Source organism: Misgurnus anguillicaudatus, chromosome 7 (assembly GCF_027580225.2).
Source record: "Misgurnus anguillicaudatus chromosome 7, ASM2758022v2, whole genome shotgun sequence".
NCBI lineage: Eukaryota > Metazoa > Chordata > Actinopteri > Cypriniformes > Cobitidae > Misgurnus > Misgurnus anguillicaudatus.
The window spans coordinates 16,254,215-16,273,232 of NC_073343.2; positions in this window are offsets into that span (position 1 = coordinate 16,254,215).

Genomic DNA, 19,018 nt, shown 5'->3' on the forward strand with positions numbered 1-19,018 from the left:
GCTGCTTGCAGCTATATTTATTCTTGTTCCTCGTTCTTCCACCCAAAAGTCAATGGCAGCCCATAGAACCGTACATAGGAAAGTTATGAAATTTGGCACACATGTAGAGGACAGTCTCAGAAGTTACTATAGCAACATTGGTGTGTCTGACTCAAACCCTCTAGCGCCACCAACAGTCCAAAAATCCACTTATGTTCATGCTCACAACTTCTGACCCGTGAGTCCTAGAAAATAAATTCTTGTTTCCTCTGAATCCTTGGCTCATGATGATTCAGTTGCACATGTTGATGTCATTTGTGTCATGCACATCTTTCCGCCATTTTGAATTTTTCGTAAAACCTACTTTTTCGAACTCCTCCTAGACCGTCCGTCCGATTTGCATGTCCTTTGGTATGTAGCATCTAGAGACACCCAAGACAAAAAGTTATCAAAAGCTTTTTGATAGACCAATGCGTTCTCGTATAAATTCACAACATATATGGCGGCGAGCACGCCAAAACGGACGTGAGGCCGTATCTTCGCAAAACTTTATTGTATCGACACGAAACTTGGTATATGTCATAACAGTCATGACCTGAGGGTGCCTGCAACGTTTCGTCACAGCGCCACCTAGTGGTCACGAGATTCGAAAAATGCCTATTTTCGCTTATAACTACTTCAAACTTGAGTCTAAAATCATGAAGGTGGTCTTGTTAGATTCCTTGAGGCATGCCGAGTCAAACGATACCAAACGGTTTTCGGTCGGCCATTTTGGGTGTCGGCCATTTTGAATTTTCTCATTAAGTTCAGTATTTCACAAACAGAATGGCGTATCGCTACGAAATTTGGCATGGTTCATCAGTGACATGTTCTGAGCGCACCTATAAATCTTTAGGACGGCGCCACCTAGTGGTCAGGATATGTAAATAAATTGTTTAAAATCTTTATATCATTTGATTAAATTGCCACTATGACATAAGACTTCACTCTATTGATTCCTTGGCTCATGCTGAGACCTACTTCCTGTCGGCCATTTTGAATTATATTGAACACCTACTTTTTCGAACTCCTCCTAGAGCGCTCGTGTGATTGGCTTGATTTTTGGTATGCATCATCTAGAGACACTCTAGACAAAAAGTTATCAAAAGCTTTTCGGTAGACCTATCCGTTGTCGTATAACGCATCAAAGAATGCGAGGGCGAGCACGCCAAAATGTGTTTGAGCCTGTATCTTCGCAAAACTTTTGCGTATTAATATGAGACTTGGTATATGTCATAACAGTGATGACCTGAGGGTGCATGCACCATTTCGTCACACTGCCCCCTACTGGTCACGAGATATAAAAAATGTCTATTTTTGCTTATAACTACTGCAAACTTGAATGTAAAATTATGAGACTGGTCTTGTTAGATTTCGTGAGGCATGGCGAGTCAAACGATACCAAATGGTTTTTGGTCGGCCATTTTGTGTGTCGGCCATTTTGAATTTTTTCTTTAAGTTCAAGTATTTCAGAAACGCAATTGCGTATTGTTATGAAACTTGGTATGGTTCATCAGCAACATGTTCTGGGAGGACTTGTAAACTTTTCGGCGCCCCCTAGTGGTCAAGAGATTTGAAGCTATATCTCTGCATCTCTTTATCGTATTTACACCAAATTTGGTGGGTGTCATCACAATCAAGACCTGAGTCACAATTTATTGTTTGGTTAGTGCCCCCTAGTGGTCAAGTCATTTAAGGCTATATCTCTGCATCTCTTTATTGTATTTACACTAAATTTGGTATGTGTCATCACAGTCATGACCTGAGGCACCATCTATTGTTTCTGCACCGCGCCACCTAGTGGTCTCAAGATACAAAAAAATTGCTATTTTTTCATAAAACTAATGCAAACTTAGATCTTAAATCATGACAGTCATCACGTATGAATCATTTTTTGCCATGTTTGGCTTGACCCCGGTATCGCTGCTTGCAGCTATATTTATTATTATTCTTGTTCCGCGTTCTTCCACCCAAAAGTCAATGGCAGCCCATAGAACCGTACGTAGGAAAGTTATGAAACTTGGCACACATGTAGAGGACAGTCTCAGAAGTTACTATAGCAACATTGGTGTGTCTGACTCAAACCCTCTAGCGCCACCAACAGTCCAAAAATCCACTTATGTTCATGCTCATAACTTCTGACCCGTGAGTCCTAGAAACTAAATTATTGTTTCCTCTGAATCCTTTGCTCATGATGATTCAATTGCACACATTGATGTCATTTGTGTCATGCACATCTTTCCGCCATTTTGAATTTTCCGTAAAACCTACTTTTTCGAACTCCTCCTAGACCGTTCGTCCGATTTGCATGTCCTTTGGTATGTAGCATCTAGAGACACCCCAGACAAAAAGTTATCAAAAGCTTTTTGATAGACCAATGCGTTCTTGTATAAATTGACAACATATATGGTGGCGAGCACGCCAAAACGGACGTGAGGCTGTATCTTTGCAAAACTTTATTGTATCGACACGAAACTTGGTATATGTCATTACAGTCATGACCTGAGGGTGCCTGCAACGTTTCGTCACAGCGCCACCTAGTGGTCACGAGATTCGAAAAATGCCTATTTTCGCTTATAACTACTTCAAACTTGAGTCTAAAATCATGAAGGTGGTCTTGTTAGATTCCTTGAGGCATGCCGAGTCAAACGATAACAAACGGTTTTCGGTCGGCCATTTTGGGTGTCGGCCATTTTGAATTTTCTCATTAAGTTCAGTATTTCACAAACAGAATGACGTATCGCTACGAAATTTGGCATGGTTCATCAGTGACATGTTCTGAGCGCACCTATAAATCTTTAGGACAGCGCCACCTAGTGGTCAGGATATATAAATAAATTGTTTAAAATCTTTATAGCATTTGATTCATTTGCCACACTGAAATGAGACTTCACTCTATTGATTCCTTGGCTCGTGCTGAGTCCGACTGTACCAAATATGTCAGAGTCAAACCTACTTCCTGTCGGCCATTTTGAATTATATTGAACACCTACTTTTTCGAACTCCTCCTAGAGCGCTCGTGTGATTGGCTTGATTTTTGGTATGCATCATCTAGAGACACTCTAGACAAAAAGTTATCAAAAGATTTTCGGTAGACCTATCCGTTGTCGTATAACGCATCAAAGAATGCGAGGGCGAGCACGCCAAAATGTGTTTGAGCCTGTATCTTCGCAAAACTTTTGCGTATTAATATGAGACTTGGTATATGTCATGACAGTGATGACCTGAGGGTGCATGCACCATTTCGTCACACTGCCCCCAACTGGTCACGAGATATAAAAAATGTCTATTTTTGCTTATAACTACTGCAAATTTGAATGTAAAATTATGAGACTGGTCTTGTTAGATTTCGTGAGGCATGCCGAGTCAAACGATAACAAATGGTTTTTGGTCGGCCATTTTGTGTGTCGGCCATTTTGAATTTTTTCTTTAAATTCAAGTATTTCAGAAACGCAATTGCGTATAGTTATGAAACTTGGTACGGTTCATCAGCAACATGTTCTGGAAGAACTTGTAAACTTTTCGGCACCCCCTAGTGGTCAAGAGATTTGAAGCTATATCTCTGCATGTCTTTATCGTATTTACACCAAATTTGGTGGGTGTCATCACAATCAAGACCTGAGTCATAATTTATGGTTTGGTCAGTGCCCCCTAGTGGTCAAGTCATTTAAGGCTATATCTCCGTATCGCTTTATCGTATTTACACCAAATTTGGTGGGTGTCATCACAATCAAGACCTGAGTCATAATTTATTGTTTGGTCAGTGCCCCCTAGTGGTCAAGTCATTTAAGGCTATATCTCCATATCGCTTTATCGTATTTACACTAAATTTGGTATGTGTCATCACAGTCATGACCTGAGGCACCATCTATTGTTTCGGCACAGCGCCACCTAGTGGTCTCAAGATACAAAAAAATTGCTATTTTTTCAAAAAAATATTGCAAACTTAGATGTGAAATCATGACAGTCATCACGTATGAATCATTTTTTGCCATGTTTGGCTTGACCCCGGTATCGCTGCTTGCAGCTATATTTAGGGGTCAAGCCCCGAAGGGGCGTAGAACCCTATTGTTATTGTTAGTTTTCTTATTATTATTAGGGGTCAAGCCCAGAATGGGCGAGACCCCTATTGGGATTGTTAGTTTTCTTATTATTATTATTATTATTATTATCTATTATTCTTCTTCTTCCGCCATTGCGTCTATGGCAGCCCATAGAACCGTACGTAGGAAAGTTATGAAATTTGGCACACTCATAGAGGACATTCGAAAAAGTCACCACACCAAATTTGGAGTGTCTATGTCAAACCCAATAGCGCCACCAACAGTCCAAATTTTCACTTACATTTTTGGTTATAACTGCTGACCCGTACGTCATAGAAACGCAATTCTTGTTTCTTCTGATTCCTTGGCTCATGCCGATTCGATTGCACCATATGACGTCATTTCCGTTATGCTAATTATTTCGATATTTTGAATTGTTTGTAAAACCTACTTTTTCGAACTAGTCCTAGAGCTTTTGTCCAATTTGCTTAAAGAATGTGTGTGTAGGATCTATAGACACTCATGGCAAAAAGTTATGGAATTCGTGTTGATTCACCAATCCGTTACCGTATAACGCGTCAATGAATTTTACGTAGAGCGCGAAAAAACGGATTTGAGGCTGTATCTTCACCAAAGTTAAGCGTATTCATACGAAACTTGGTAGTTTTGATGGCAGTCACGACCTGAGGGTCCATGCCCAGTTTCGTCACAGCGCCACCTAGTGTTCACGAGATTTGAAAAATGGCTATTTTTGCTTATAACTACTGCAAACTTGAGTCTAAAATTATAAAAGTGCTATTGTTAGATTCCTTGAGGCATGCCGAGTCAAACGATACCAAAAGGTTTTCGGTCGGCCATTTTGGGGGTCGGCCATTTTGAATTTTAACTTTTTTTGTAGGAAAGTTATGAAATTTGGCACACTCAAAGAGGACATTCCAAATAGTCCCCACACCAAATTTGGAGTGTCTATGTCAAACCCGATAGCGCCACCAACAGTCCAAATTTTCACTTACATTTTTGGTTATAACTGCTGACCCGTACGTCATAGAAACGCAATTCTTGTTTCTTCTGATTCCTTGGCTCATGCCAATTCGATTGCACCATATGACATCATTTCCGTCATGCTAATTATTTCGATATTTTGAATTGTTTGTAAAACCTACTTTTTCGAACTCGTCCTAGAGCTTTTGTCCAATTTGCGTAAAGAATGGGTGTGTAGCATCTAGAGACACTCATGGCAAAAAGTTATGGAATTCGTGTCGATCCGCCAATCCGTGTCCGTACACCGCGTCAACAAATTTTACGCAGAGTGGGAACAAACGGATTTGAGGCAGTATCTTCTCCAAAGTTAAACATATTCACATGAGATTTGGTAGTTTTGATGGCAGTCATGACCTGAGAGTGCGTGCACAGTTTCGGTACAGCGCCACCTAGTTTGAGCATGTTGATGAGCATGCCACAATGGATTTGCGGCTATATCTTCGCAAAAGTTTTGCACATTGGCAGTGGTTCAGTGGATCAGGGGTTAGTGGTGGTTGTCTACAAATCGGAAGGTTGGTGGTTCAAACCCCAGCTCCACCTGACCAAGTGTCAAGATGTCCATGAGTTATATGTCATAACAGTCATTGAAAAGTGATTTTTTTTTGCTTATAACTACTGCAAAATTGAGTCTAAATTCATGAAAGTGCTATTGTTAGATTCCTTGAGGCATGCTGAGTCAAATGATATCAAAACGTTTTCTGTCTGCCATTTTCAATAACAAAGCATACCAACTTTTTCAAAACTCCTCCTACAGCGTTTGTTTGATTGGCTTGGATTTGGTACACACAATCTAGACTCTAGAGAAAAAGTTTTTGTCAGTTGTTGTATAGCACATCAACAAATATAATGGCGAGCACGAAAATGGATTTGAGGCTATATCTTCGCAAAGGTTTTGCACATTAATGTGTGTATTGGCAGTGGTTCAGTGGTTAGTGTAGGTTGTCCACAAATCGGAAGGTTGGTGGTTCAAACCCCAGCTCCACCTGACCAAGTGTTGAGGTGTCCATGAGTGAGACATCTAAGCCCAAATTCTCCCGATGAGCTGGATGGCTCTTGTGTGGCTGACACTGTATGAATAGGTGAATGTTTCACAACTTGGAAATGTCATGAACTGAGGGTGTATGGAATGTTTTGTTACTGCACCACCTAGTTCATCAGTGACATTTTTTGAAAGCCCTTGTAAACTTTTCAGTGCCCCTACTGGTTAAGAGTTTTGAGGCTTTATCTCCAGATCACTTTATTGTATGTACACCAAATTTGGATTTGTCATCACAATCATGACCTGAGGCACCATATTGTTTCGGTGCAGTGCCCCCAGTGGTCAAGTCATTTGAGGCTATATTTCAACATTGCTTAATCATATGTATATCAAATTTTGTGGGTGTCATCACAATCATGACCCAAGGCATCATCTATTGTTTCGGTGCAGTGCCACCTAGTGGTCAAGTCATTTGAGGCCATATCTCCACATTGCTTAATCATATGTACACCAAATTTGGTGGGTGTCATCACAATCATGACCTGATGCACCATCTATTGTATCGGTGCAGTGCCTCCTAGTGGTCAAGTCATTTGAGGCTATATATCAACATTGCTTAATTGTATGTATATCAAATTTGGTGGGTGTCATCACAATCATGACCTGAGGCACCATCTGTTGTTTCGGGGCAGTGCCCCCTCGTGGTCAAGTCATTTGAGGCTATATCTCAACATTGCTTAATCGTATGTATATCAAATTTGGTGGATGTCATCACAATCATGACCTGAGGAACCATCTATTGTTTCGATGCAGTGCCCCCTAGGGGTCAAGTCATTTGAGGCTATATCTCCACATTGCTTAATCGTATGTACACCAAATTTGGTGGGTGTCTTCACAATCGTGACCTGAGGCACCATCTATTGTTTTAGTGCAGTGCCCCCTAGTGGTCAAGTCATTTGAGGCTATATCTCAACATTGCTTAATCATATGTATATTAAATTTGGTGGGTGTCATTACAAACATGACCTGAGGCAAAACCCATTGTTTCTACACAGCACTCAAGATTTGAAAAATGGCTATATTTGCCTTAATCTACTGAAAACTTCTTAAATCTTAAATCATGACGGTCATCAACCAATACTTCATTCTGTGCCCTTTTCGGCTTGACCCCGGCATCGCTGCTTGCAGCTATATTTATTATTATTATTATATATTATTCTTCTTCTTGTTCTTCCGCCATTGAAGTCAATGGCAGCCCATAGAACCATACATAGGAAAGTTATGAAATTTGGCACACATGTGGAGGACAGTCTCAGAAGTTACTATAGCAACATTGGTGTGTCTGACTCAAACCCTCTAGCGCCACCAACAGTCCAAATATGCACTTATGTTCATGCTCACAACTTCTGACCCGTGAGTCCTAGAAACTAAATTCTTGTTTCCTCTGAATCCTTTGCTCATGATGATTCAAATGCACACATTGATGTCATTTGTGTCATGCACATCTTTCCGCCATTTTGAATTTTTCGTTAAACCTACTTTTTCTAACTACTCCTAGACCGTTTGTCTGATTTGCATGTCCTTTGGTATGTAGCATCTAGAGACACCCATGACAAAAAGTTATCAAAAGCTTTTTGATAGACCAATGCGTTCTCATATAAATTGACAACATATATGGCGGCGAGCACGCCAAAACGGACGTGAGGCCTTATCTTCACAAAACTTTATTGTATCGACACGAAACTTGGTATATGTCATAACAGTCATGACCTGAGGGTGCCTGCAACGTTTCGTCACAGCGCCACCTAGTGGTCACGAGATTCGAAAAATGCCTATTTTCGCTTATAACTACTTCAAACTTCAGTCTAAAATCATGAAGGTGGTCTTGTTAGATTCCTTGAGGCATGCCGAGTCAAACGATACCAAACGGTTTTCGGTCGGCCATTTTGGGTGTCGGCCATTTTGAATTTTCTCATTAAGTTCAATATTTCACAAACAGAATGGCGTATCGCTACGAAATTTGGCATGGTTCATCAGTGACATGTTCTGAGCGCACTTATAAATCTTTAGGACGGCGCCACCTAGTGGTCAGGATATGTAAAAACAATTTTTTAAATCTTTATATCATTTGATTAAATTGCCACTATGACATAAGACTTCACTCTATTGATTCCTTGGCTCATGCTGAGTCCGACTGTACCAAATATGTCTGAGTCAAACCTACTTCCTGTCGGCCATTTTGAATTATATTGAACACCTACTTTTTCGAACTCCTCCTAGAGCGCTTGTGTGATTGGCTTGATTTTTGGTATGCACCATCTAGAGACACTCTAGACAAAAAGTTATCAAAAGATTTTCCGTAGACCTATCCGTTGTCGTATAACGCATCAAAGAATGCGAGGGCGAGCACGCCAAAATGTGTTTGAGCCTGTATCTTCGCAAAACTTTTGCGTATTAATATGAGACTTGGTATATGTCATAACAGTGATGACCTGAGGGTGCATGCAACATTTCATCACACTGCCCCCTACTGGTCACGAGATATAAAAAATGTCTATTTTTGTTTATAACTACTGCAAACTTGAATGTAAAGTTATGAGACTGGTCTTGTTAGATTTCTTGAGGCATACCGAGTCAAACGATACCAAATGGTTTTTGGTCGGCCATTTTGTGTGTCGGCCATTTTGAATTTTTTCTTTAAGTTCAAGTATTTCAGAAACGCAATTGCGTATTGTTATGAAACTTGGTATGGTTCATCAGCAACATGTTCTGGGAGGACTTGTAAACTTTTTGGTGCCCCCTAGTGGTCAAGAGATTTGAAGCTATATCTCTGCATCTCTTTATCGTATTTACACCAAATTTGGTGGGTGTCATCACAATCAAGGCCTGAGTTACAATTTATTGTTTGGTCAGTGCCCCCTAGTGGTCAAGTCATTTAAGGCGATATCTCCGTATCGGTTTATCGTATTTACACTAAATTTGGTATGTGTCATCACAGTCACGACCTGAGGCACCATCTATTGTTCCGGCACAGCGCCACCTAGTGGTCTCAAGATACGAAAAAAATGCTATTTTTTTCATAAAACTAATGCAAACTTAGATCTTAAATCATGACAGTCATCACGTATGAATCATTTTTTGCCATGTTTGGCTTGACCCCGGTATCGCTGCTTGCAGCTATATTTAGGGGTCAAGCCCCGAAGGGGCGTAGAACCCTATTGTATTTGTTAGTTTTCTTAATTTTATTATTATTATTATTAGTTATTCTTCTTCCGCCATTGCGGTCTATGGCAGCCCATAGAACCGTACGTAGGAAAGTTATGAAATTTGGCACACTGATAGAGGACAGTCCAATGTGTCCCCACAGCAAATTTGGAGTCTCTATATCTAACCCACTAGCGCCACCAACAGTCCAAAATTGCACTTATGTTTTTGCCTATAACTTCTGACCCGTACGTCCTAGAAATTAAATTCTTGTTTCCTCTGATTCCTTGGCTCAAGACGATTCGATTGGACCCTATGACGTCATTTTCCGTCATGAAAATTTTCCCGCCATTTTTAAATATTCATAAAACCTACTTTTGCGAACTCGTCCTAGAGCTTTTGCCGGATTGCCTTGAAAATCGGTATGCACCATCTAGAGACACTCAAGGCAAAAAGTTATTAAAAGAATTTTGATAAACCAATCCGTTGTCGTATAGCGCGTCAACAAATTTTACGTAGAGCTCAAAAAAACGGATTTGAGGCTGTATCTTCGTCAAACTTAAGCCTATTGACACGATACTTTGTATTTGTGATGCCAGTCAGGAACTAAGGGTGCATGCAGAGTTTCGTCACAGCGCCACCTAGTGGTCAGACTTATGTTTTACATGCCTATAACTTTGGCTTCGATTGACATATTTTCACAGGACTTGTTTCCTTTGAGTTCTAAATAGTTGCCGAGTCCAACGATACCAAACATACCCGAATTCGCCTTACGGTTAACCCTGCGCAGCAAAATAGCACTTAAGAAACACGCGTAAATATCTCCGCGAACGTTTTTCCGATCGACTCGAAAACACCATAGGAAGAAACTAACCTTACCTTCTGAACAAAAAGTTCTATTGGCGTTATATTAAAATTTTCATCAGAAATGGCCGAAAATTGCAAAAAACGAAAAATTACCTTCAAATTTTGTGTTTTTTACACATAAATGGTTGTAACTTTGTAACGAAAAGAGATTTTTTCACCAGATTTGATACGATGATGCATGAGCACATTCTGAGGCCACACAAAAAAAATTGTATGCTTGCACCACTAGATGGCCTTATAATTGAACAAAACCTTTGATAACAAGCCAGCCCTATGGTCATACAACTGTTTCTTAACTAAACTAAAGTGTATAGTCATAAAACTAGCTAGATGTAACACAATCATGACCTGATGTTGCATGCACAATTTTTTCATTGCGCCACCTACTGGTTTTGAGATGGAATATGGTATTTTTGCCTAAAACTACTGCAACAACACATCTAAAACCATGAGTCATCATGGATTATTCCTTTCATGGCTTTGACTATAATCACTGGTGGTTGCCAATTTACTCCCTAGCAACCATTGAGAATACCTTATCAACCGTTTTTGCAAAAGCTATATCTCTGCATCAGAACATCGTAGAGACATGGGGATGGTCTCTTTTGACTAATTAAACTTGTTGTAACATGATGTGACCACTGCAAACACCACTCACATGTCCTTCAGTGTTCTAATGTTCCATGATTGTCAATAACAGAAGGACGATTGCAGTAGACAAGAACTTAGATTAATTTTGTTGATAACTTTTTTGTTTTTTCATCTAAAATTATTAGATTTACCTAGGTTCTTCAATATGCTTATCCAATCTCAATTTTACATCCTTTTGTGCCCTTTTCGGCTTGACCCCGGCATTGCTGCTTGCAGCTATATTTATTAGTTATTCTTCTTCCACCATTGCAGTCTATGGCAGCCCATAGAACCGTACGTAGGAAAGTTCTGAAATTTGGCACACTGATAAAGGACACTCCAATGTGTCCCCACAGCAAATTTGGAGCCTCTATGTCTAACCCGCTAGCGCCACCAACAGTCCAAAGTTGCACTTATGTTTTTGTTTATAACTTCTGATCCGTAAGTCCTAGAAACGAAATTCTTGTTTCCTCTGATTCCTTGGCTCAAGACGATTCGATTGGACACTATGATGTCATTTTCCGTCATGTAAATTTTCCCGCCATTTTGAATTAATCAAAAAACCTACTTTTTCGAACTCGTCCTAGAGCTTTTGTCCGATTGCTACGAAAATTGGTATGTATCACCTTGAGACACTCATGGCAAAAAGTTATCAAAAGAATTTCGATACATCAATCCGTTCTCGTAAACCGCCTTAACGAATTGTATGTAGAGCGCAAAAAAACAGATTTTAGGCTGTATTTTCGTCAAACTTAGGCCTATTGACATGACACTTGGTACTTGTGATGCCAGTCAGGAACTAAGGGTGCCTGCAGAGTTTCGTCGCAGCGCCACCTAGTGGTCAGACTTATGCTTTACATGCCTATAACTTTGGCTCCGATCGACGTTTTTTCACGGGACTTATTTCTTTGGAGTTCTGAAAAGTTGCCGAGTCCAACGATACCAAACATGCCAGAATTCGCCTTACGGTTAACCCTGCACAGTAAAATAGCGCTTAAAAAACACGCGTGAATATCTCCGCGAGCGTTTTTCCGATCGACTTGAAAACACCATAGGAAGAAACTAACCTTACCTTCTGAACAAAAAGTTCTATTGGCGTTGTATTAAAATTTTCATCAGAAATGGCCGAAAATTGCAAAAAACGAAAAATTACATTCAAATTTTGTGTTTTTTACACATAAATGGTTGTAACTTCGTAACGAAAATATATTTTTTCACCAGATTTGATACGCTGATGCATGAGCACATTCTGAGGCTACACAAAAAAAAATTGTATGCTTTCACCACTAGATGGCCTCATAATTGAACAAACCTTTGATAACAAGCCAGCCTTATGGTCATACAACTGTTTCTTAACTAAACTAAAGTGTATTGTCATAAAACTAGCTAGATGTAACACAATCATGACCTGATGTTGCATGCACAATTTTTTCATTGCGCCACCTACTGGTTTTGAGATAGAATATGGTATTTTTGCCTAAAAACTACTGCAACAACACATCTAAAACCATGAGTCATCATGGATTATTCTTTTCATGGCTTTGACTACAATCACTGGTGGTTGCCAATTTACTCCCTAGGAACCATTGAGAATACCTTATCAACCATTTTTGCAAGAGCTATATCTCTGCATCAGAACATCGTAGAGAGACGGGGATGGTCTCTTTTGACTAATTAAACTTTCTTGTAACATGATGTGACCCATGTTTTACCACTGCAAACACCACTCACATGTCCTTCAGTGCTCTAATGTTCCATGATTGTCAACAACAGAAGGACGATTGCAGTTGACAAGAACTTAGATTATTTTTGTTGATAACTTTTTTGTTTTTTCATCTAAAATTATTAGGTTTACCTAAGTTCTTTAATCTGCTTATCCAACCTCAATTTTACATCCTTTTGTGCCCTTTTCGGCTTGACCCCGGCATTGCTGCTTGCAGCTATATTTAGTTATTCTTCTTCTTCTTCCGCCATTGCGGTCTATGGCAGCTTATAGAACCGTACGTAGGAAAGTTATGAAATTTGGCACACTGATAGAGGACAGTCCAATGTGTCCCCACAGCAAATTTGGAGTCTCTATGTCTAACCCACTAGCGCCACCAACAGTCCAAAGTTGCACTTACGTTTTTGCTTATAACTTCTGACCCGTACATCCTAGAAGTGAAATTCTTGTTTCCTCTGATTCCTTGGCTCAAGACGATTCGATTGGACACTAGGATAATATTTTCCGTCATGAAAATATTTCCGCCATTTTGAATTATTCGTAAAACCTACTTTTTCGAACTCGTCCTAGAGCTTTTGTCCGATTGCCATGAAAATTGGTATGTGTCATCTTGAGACACTCATGGCAAAAAGTTATCAAAAGAATGTCGATACAGCAATCCGTTGTCGTATACCGCCTTAACGAATTTTACGTAGAGCGCAAAAAAACAGATTTTAGGCTGTATCTTCGTCAAACTTAGGCCTATTGACACGACACTTGGTACTTGTGATGCCAGTCAGGAACTGAGGGTGCATGCACAGTTTCGTCGCAGCACCACCTAGTGGCCAGAGAAATGTTTTATACACCTATAACTTTGGCTCCGATTGACATATTTTTACAGGACTTGTTTCCTTGAAGTCCTGAATAGTTGCCGAGTCCAACGATACCAAACATGCCAGAATTCGCCTTACGGTTAGCCCTGTGCAGCAAAACAGCACTTAAAAAACACGCGTGAATATCTCTGCGAGCGTTATTCCGATCGACTCAAAAACACCATAGGAAGAAACTAACCTTACCTTCTGAACAAAAAGTTCTATTGGCGTTATATTAAAATTTTCATCAGAAATGGCCGAAAATTGCAAAAAACGAAAAATTATCTTCAAATTTTGTGTTTTTTACACATAAATGGTTGTAACTTCGTAACGAAAATATATTTTTTCACCAGATTTGATACGCTGATGTATGAGCACATTCCGAGGCCACAAAAAAAATGTATGCTTGCACCACTAGATGGCCTTATAATTGAACAAAACCTTTGATATCAAGCCAGCCTTATGGTCATACAACTGTTTCTTCACTAAACTAAAGTGTATAGTCATAAAACTAGCTAGATGTAACACAATCATGACCTGATGTTGCATGCACAATTTTGTCATTGCGCCACCTACTGGTTTTGAGATAGAATATGGTATTTTTGCCTAAAACTACTGCAACAACACATCTAAAACCATGAGTCATCATGGATTATTCCTTTCATGGCTTTGACTATAATCACTGGTGGTTGCCAATTCACTCCCCAGCAACCATTGAGAATACCTTATCAACCGTTTTTGCAAGAGCTATATCTCTGCATCAGAACACCGTAGAGACATGGGGATTGTCTCTTTTGACTAATTAAACTTGTTATAACATAATGTGACCCATGTTTTGCCACTGCAAACACCACTCACATGTCCTTCAGTGCTCTAATGTTCCATTATTGTCAATAACAGAAGGACGACTGCAGTAGACAAGAACTTAGATTAATTTTGTTGATAACTTTTTTGTTTTTTCATCTAAAATTATTAGGTTTACCTAGGTTCTTCAATCTGCTTATCCAATCTCATTTTTACATCCTTTTGTGCCCTTTTCGGCTTGACCCCGGCATTGCTGCTTGCAGCTATATTTATATATGTTACCGCTAGGAGACATTATCAGGAAACATAACATAAGTTTTCACTGCTATGCGGATGATACCCAGCTTTACATCTCCTCACATCCCAGCGAAACACACACGTTTTCTAAGCTAACAGACTGCATTAGCGATGTTAGTGACTGGATGGCACATAACTTTCTTAAGCTCAACTCCAGTAAGACAGAGATACTTATTATTGAACCGAATCGCTACAAACATAATATATCAGATTACAAGTTGCACATAGATGGCTGCACTGTGGTGCCATCTTCCACGGTTAGGAACTTAGGTGTGATGTTCGACAGCAACTTATCCTTCGATAGTCATATCGCCAACGTCTGCCGCACAGCATTCTTCCATCTTAGAAATATCTCAAAAATACGCCATATGCTGTCTACATCTGACGCAGAGAAGCTTATCCATGCTTTTATGACCTCTAGAATAGACTATTGTAACTTGCTACTCGGGGGATGCCATTCAAATCAAGTAAACAAGCTTCAGCTAGTTCAAAACGCTTCTGCAAGGGTACTTACTCGATCTAAGAAGTATGACCACATAAGCCCAATTCTGGCATCTTTACACTGGTTACCAGTTAAATATCGCATACAGTTTAAAATATTACTAATCACCTACAAAGCTTTAAATGGCCTAGCACCCTCATATCTTAGAGAATTACTATCAGAATACAATCCATCACGCACACTACGGTCGCAAAATTCTGGTCTCTTGATTATCCCTAGACTATCAAAAGTGTCTAAAAGTGGAAGATCCTTTTCCTACTTAGCCCCTAAGCTCTGGAATGATTTACCAACCGATGTCCGAGAATCAGACACAGTCGATAATTATAAATCTAGACTTAAAACTTTTCTCTTCAACAAAGCATTCGCGTAATTTGTCTAGTAAAGGTACTTAACTCGCAATAGTTATTTGTACGGAACAAAGCACTTACGGTCATTACACAGACCAACCAAATAAATAAATAAAAACCTTATCTGCACAAACACTTCAAAATGAATTGCATTAAATAGTTTGCCACCGTTTGCCACTGAACCTGCATTAACGACGACAGTGGGGCCTCTGGCCTTAGTCAAACGGGTTGGCACGTATGGTCAGGTTGCGATTATGGAACTTTCGTGTGTCTTGTGAATAGGATGCCATACAGACCCGTTTGCCACTGAACCTGCATTAACAACGACAGTGGGGCTTCCGGCCTTAGTCAAACGGGTTGGCACGTATGGTCTGGTTGCGATTTTGGCGTTTTCGTGTGTCTTGTGAATAGTATGCCATACAGACCCGTTTGCCACTGAACCTGCATTAACGACGACAGTGGGGCCTCCAGCCTTAGTCAAACGGGTTGACACGTATGGTCAGGTTGCGATTTTGGCGTTTTCTCGTGGTCTTGTAAATAGTATGCAATTATAGACCCGTTTGCCACTGAAGCTGCATTAACGACGACAGTGGGGCTACAGGCCTTAGTCAAACGGGTCGACAGGTTTCATTTTCTCTTAAAGATCGGAAGGTGACCCTTAGTTACCATATATACCGTTGCAGTGGGCCCCCAATTTGCAAAATCCTCAACTGTGGATAATATAATTATGCTGCAATAGTTAGTCTGTCTGAAACTAAGCTGATTAAACCACATCACTGTGTGACACTTGCATTACATGTGAACGGCCCCTACGCTAATATGATTTTGTTTTTCTCTCCCTGTCTCGTCCTCGACCCCGAGGACAATGAGACAAACAGACCCAGTTCCGGTAGATGTGAAAGTCGGCACACCTCTGATCTACTGGTCGTCCTTCAACGTGATGCCCAGCTGATGCCTGACCAACGATCACCGGCATAACCCGCTTAATCTCCTTATCCGTTTATATGTGTGTATATACATATATATCTCCCAAGGGTTTTCCCCTCCAAGGACTTTTTTTTTATTTCCTCGGCTAAACAGCCCGGGGTTTTTTTTCTCCTAGGGTTTTTTTTACCCCGGGGAGGCAGCCTTCTTGGGCTTAACTTAGCTTCCTCTTCTAAACGTTACATTATTAATAAGCTCGCTTATAATGTCGAGTCATAGCCGCAGCAAATTTGACTGCTTATGCTATTGTGTATTATGTTGTGCTATCTGTCGTTTTTCTGTGCTTTTACTGCTTCTATTAATGTAAAGCTGCTTTGAAACAATTAACTATTGTGAAAAGCGCTATATAAATAAAATTGAATTGAATTGAATTGAATTGAAGATGACAACATGCAAAATATAATGTGACTTCTTACCTTTTGTGTTGATACAACGAATCCAGTCTGTTTCAGATGTGTGAATGATCCATGAAAGTCCAATAAAATACATCCAATGACCATTTTTGTCCACAAATGCGTATAATCCGTGAAATATTGATACATAGGCTGTTGTTTACATCAGATTTCGCATGAGGGTCTTATCGCCTACAATCTGATGACTATTTGCGTCGTAACACACTGTATATAAGATTACTCCGGGTTCCAATAACCACGCGTTAAAACTTTGTTTTTAAAAGTAGGTGGGAGTATAATCCATAATATCCAAATACCGCTGTTATTTCAGTGAGACATGATAACAGCAGGGTATCAGCGAAGTGACTGACTGCTCTGTGCTCTCTCTAGCTCACTGGTGGGTGGAGACCTGCGAGTGGGGTGGTGGGCGGGAAAATTCAAACTGAATGTGACGAAACGGCTAGTTACGTAACAACGGAGCTGAGTTTGAACTCGCGCAATCTGAGACTCAAGGCAGAGGACATTCAGAAACCTGTATCTCACTCAAAACAGCATGGATGGATTTTTTCCAAGTTTGTATGCGTGTGGGAACATCAGAGACACAAAATAACACCCCAAAACCCAGAAAAAGTGAGTTTTCCATAATAAGGGCACATTAAACTTAGAGTTACCCTTTTATGAAGACATCAAAGTAAAAATGCTGTTTTTGCTATGGTTTACTAATGAAAATCGTAGTTTATAGTATCTAATATTAAGAACTTTTTTTCTTAATTTATAAACTACTTTGTATGCTAAACATGGCCTTTATATTGACCCTTTATTGATTATATTACATAGATCCCATTAAAGCTGCTTACAATTGTGCTATAGTTTTATTGCATTTAACATAAATAAAAACATCTACCACCTTGTCTTTTTTAGTAAATGATTTTCCCCACTATTTCTAAGACATAACTATTATCAATAAATCGAATCCACAATGCACATATTCATGTAATTGGTAAAGAATCCACCATTGTGAAGTTACATATCACCCGATTAAGTACAAATGAAGTGCCAGTAGGCTACCTGATTATTTTGATTAATATGATACGGTGTTGTGTGGTTCTTCAAGCGTTGTCTTTCTCATATATGCAGCACTGCATGATAAATAATTGTCACACAGCAAAAATCTATACAAATACATTATATCAAGAAAAACAAACTTGAATATTCAACTACAGCTCAAATGTAAAACTTTTATCATTGCGAAGGATTTAAAATGCAAGCAGAGCAATGCAAACAGAAATGCAGAATGACAGTCACTCAATCTGTTGCAAGCAATGACTTTCAAACAGCAAGTGCTAAAGAGGCCAAACACGCCAAGTCTCACCCCATGTCGTCAATATTTGACGACACTTGACCATTCGTCAATATGTGACGCGGAGGGTATACCTTTCGTGTCATTTTTTGACGAACTGGGGACTTCAATACTATTACGTCCGTTGCATTCTCTTCTCCTATTTTCTTACCATTTTCGCGTCGGTTTAGGGTTAGATTACGCAAAATTAAACAGTGTACGCGAAATTAAACAGTGTACGCGAAATTAAACAGTTGTCACCTGGCGTTGGGGTTAGAAACAGTTGTCACCTGGCGTTGGGGTTAGAGTTAGGTTTGGGTAGGGATGTCATTATGTAAATCTAACCCTAAACCGACGCGAAAATGGTAAGAAAATAGGAGAAGAGAATGCAACGGACGTAATAGTATTGAAGTCCCCAGTTCGTCAAAAAAAGACGCGAAAGGTATACCCTCCGCGTCACATATTGACGAATGGTCAAGTGTCGTCAAATATTGACGACATGGGGTGAGACTGTGTTAAACACGCAGAATACAAGTCCAACGCTGAAACTGCTGGAAAAGAACAATGAAAAAGATACAGGTAAGACATACATCCTCATGTAAACTTGAACTATACAGTTGTGTTCAAAATTATTCAACCCCAACTGAAATTGATTGTTTTGGCCGGTTTGACATTGATTTTGATCATTCAGTCATCCTGCTTACAATTACATCAAAGAGGCATGTGTAGGTCAGACAAATATAACATAACATTTATAATGAAATAACCACAAATGTCTTTTCTGTGCTCACATCATTTTCAGTTTTATTCAACCCCCACGTGACATTCAATCTTAGTACTTAGTACAACATCCTTTTACAGTTAAAACAGCTTTTAAACGTGAAGCATAGCTTGACACAAGTGTCTTGCAGCGATCTACGGGTATCTTCGCCCATTCATCATTGGCAAAAGCCTCCAGTTCAGTCACATTCTTAGGCTTGCGCACTGCAACTGCTTT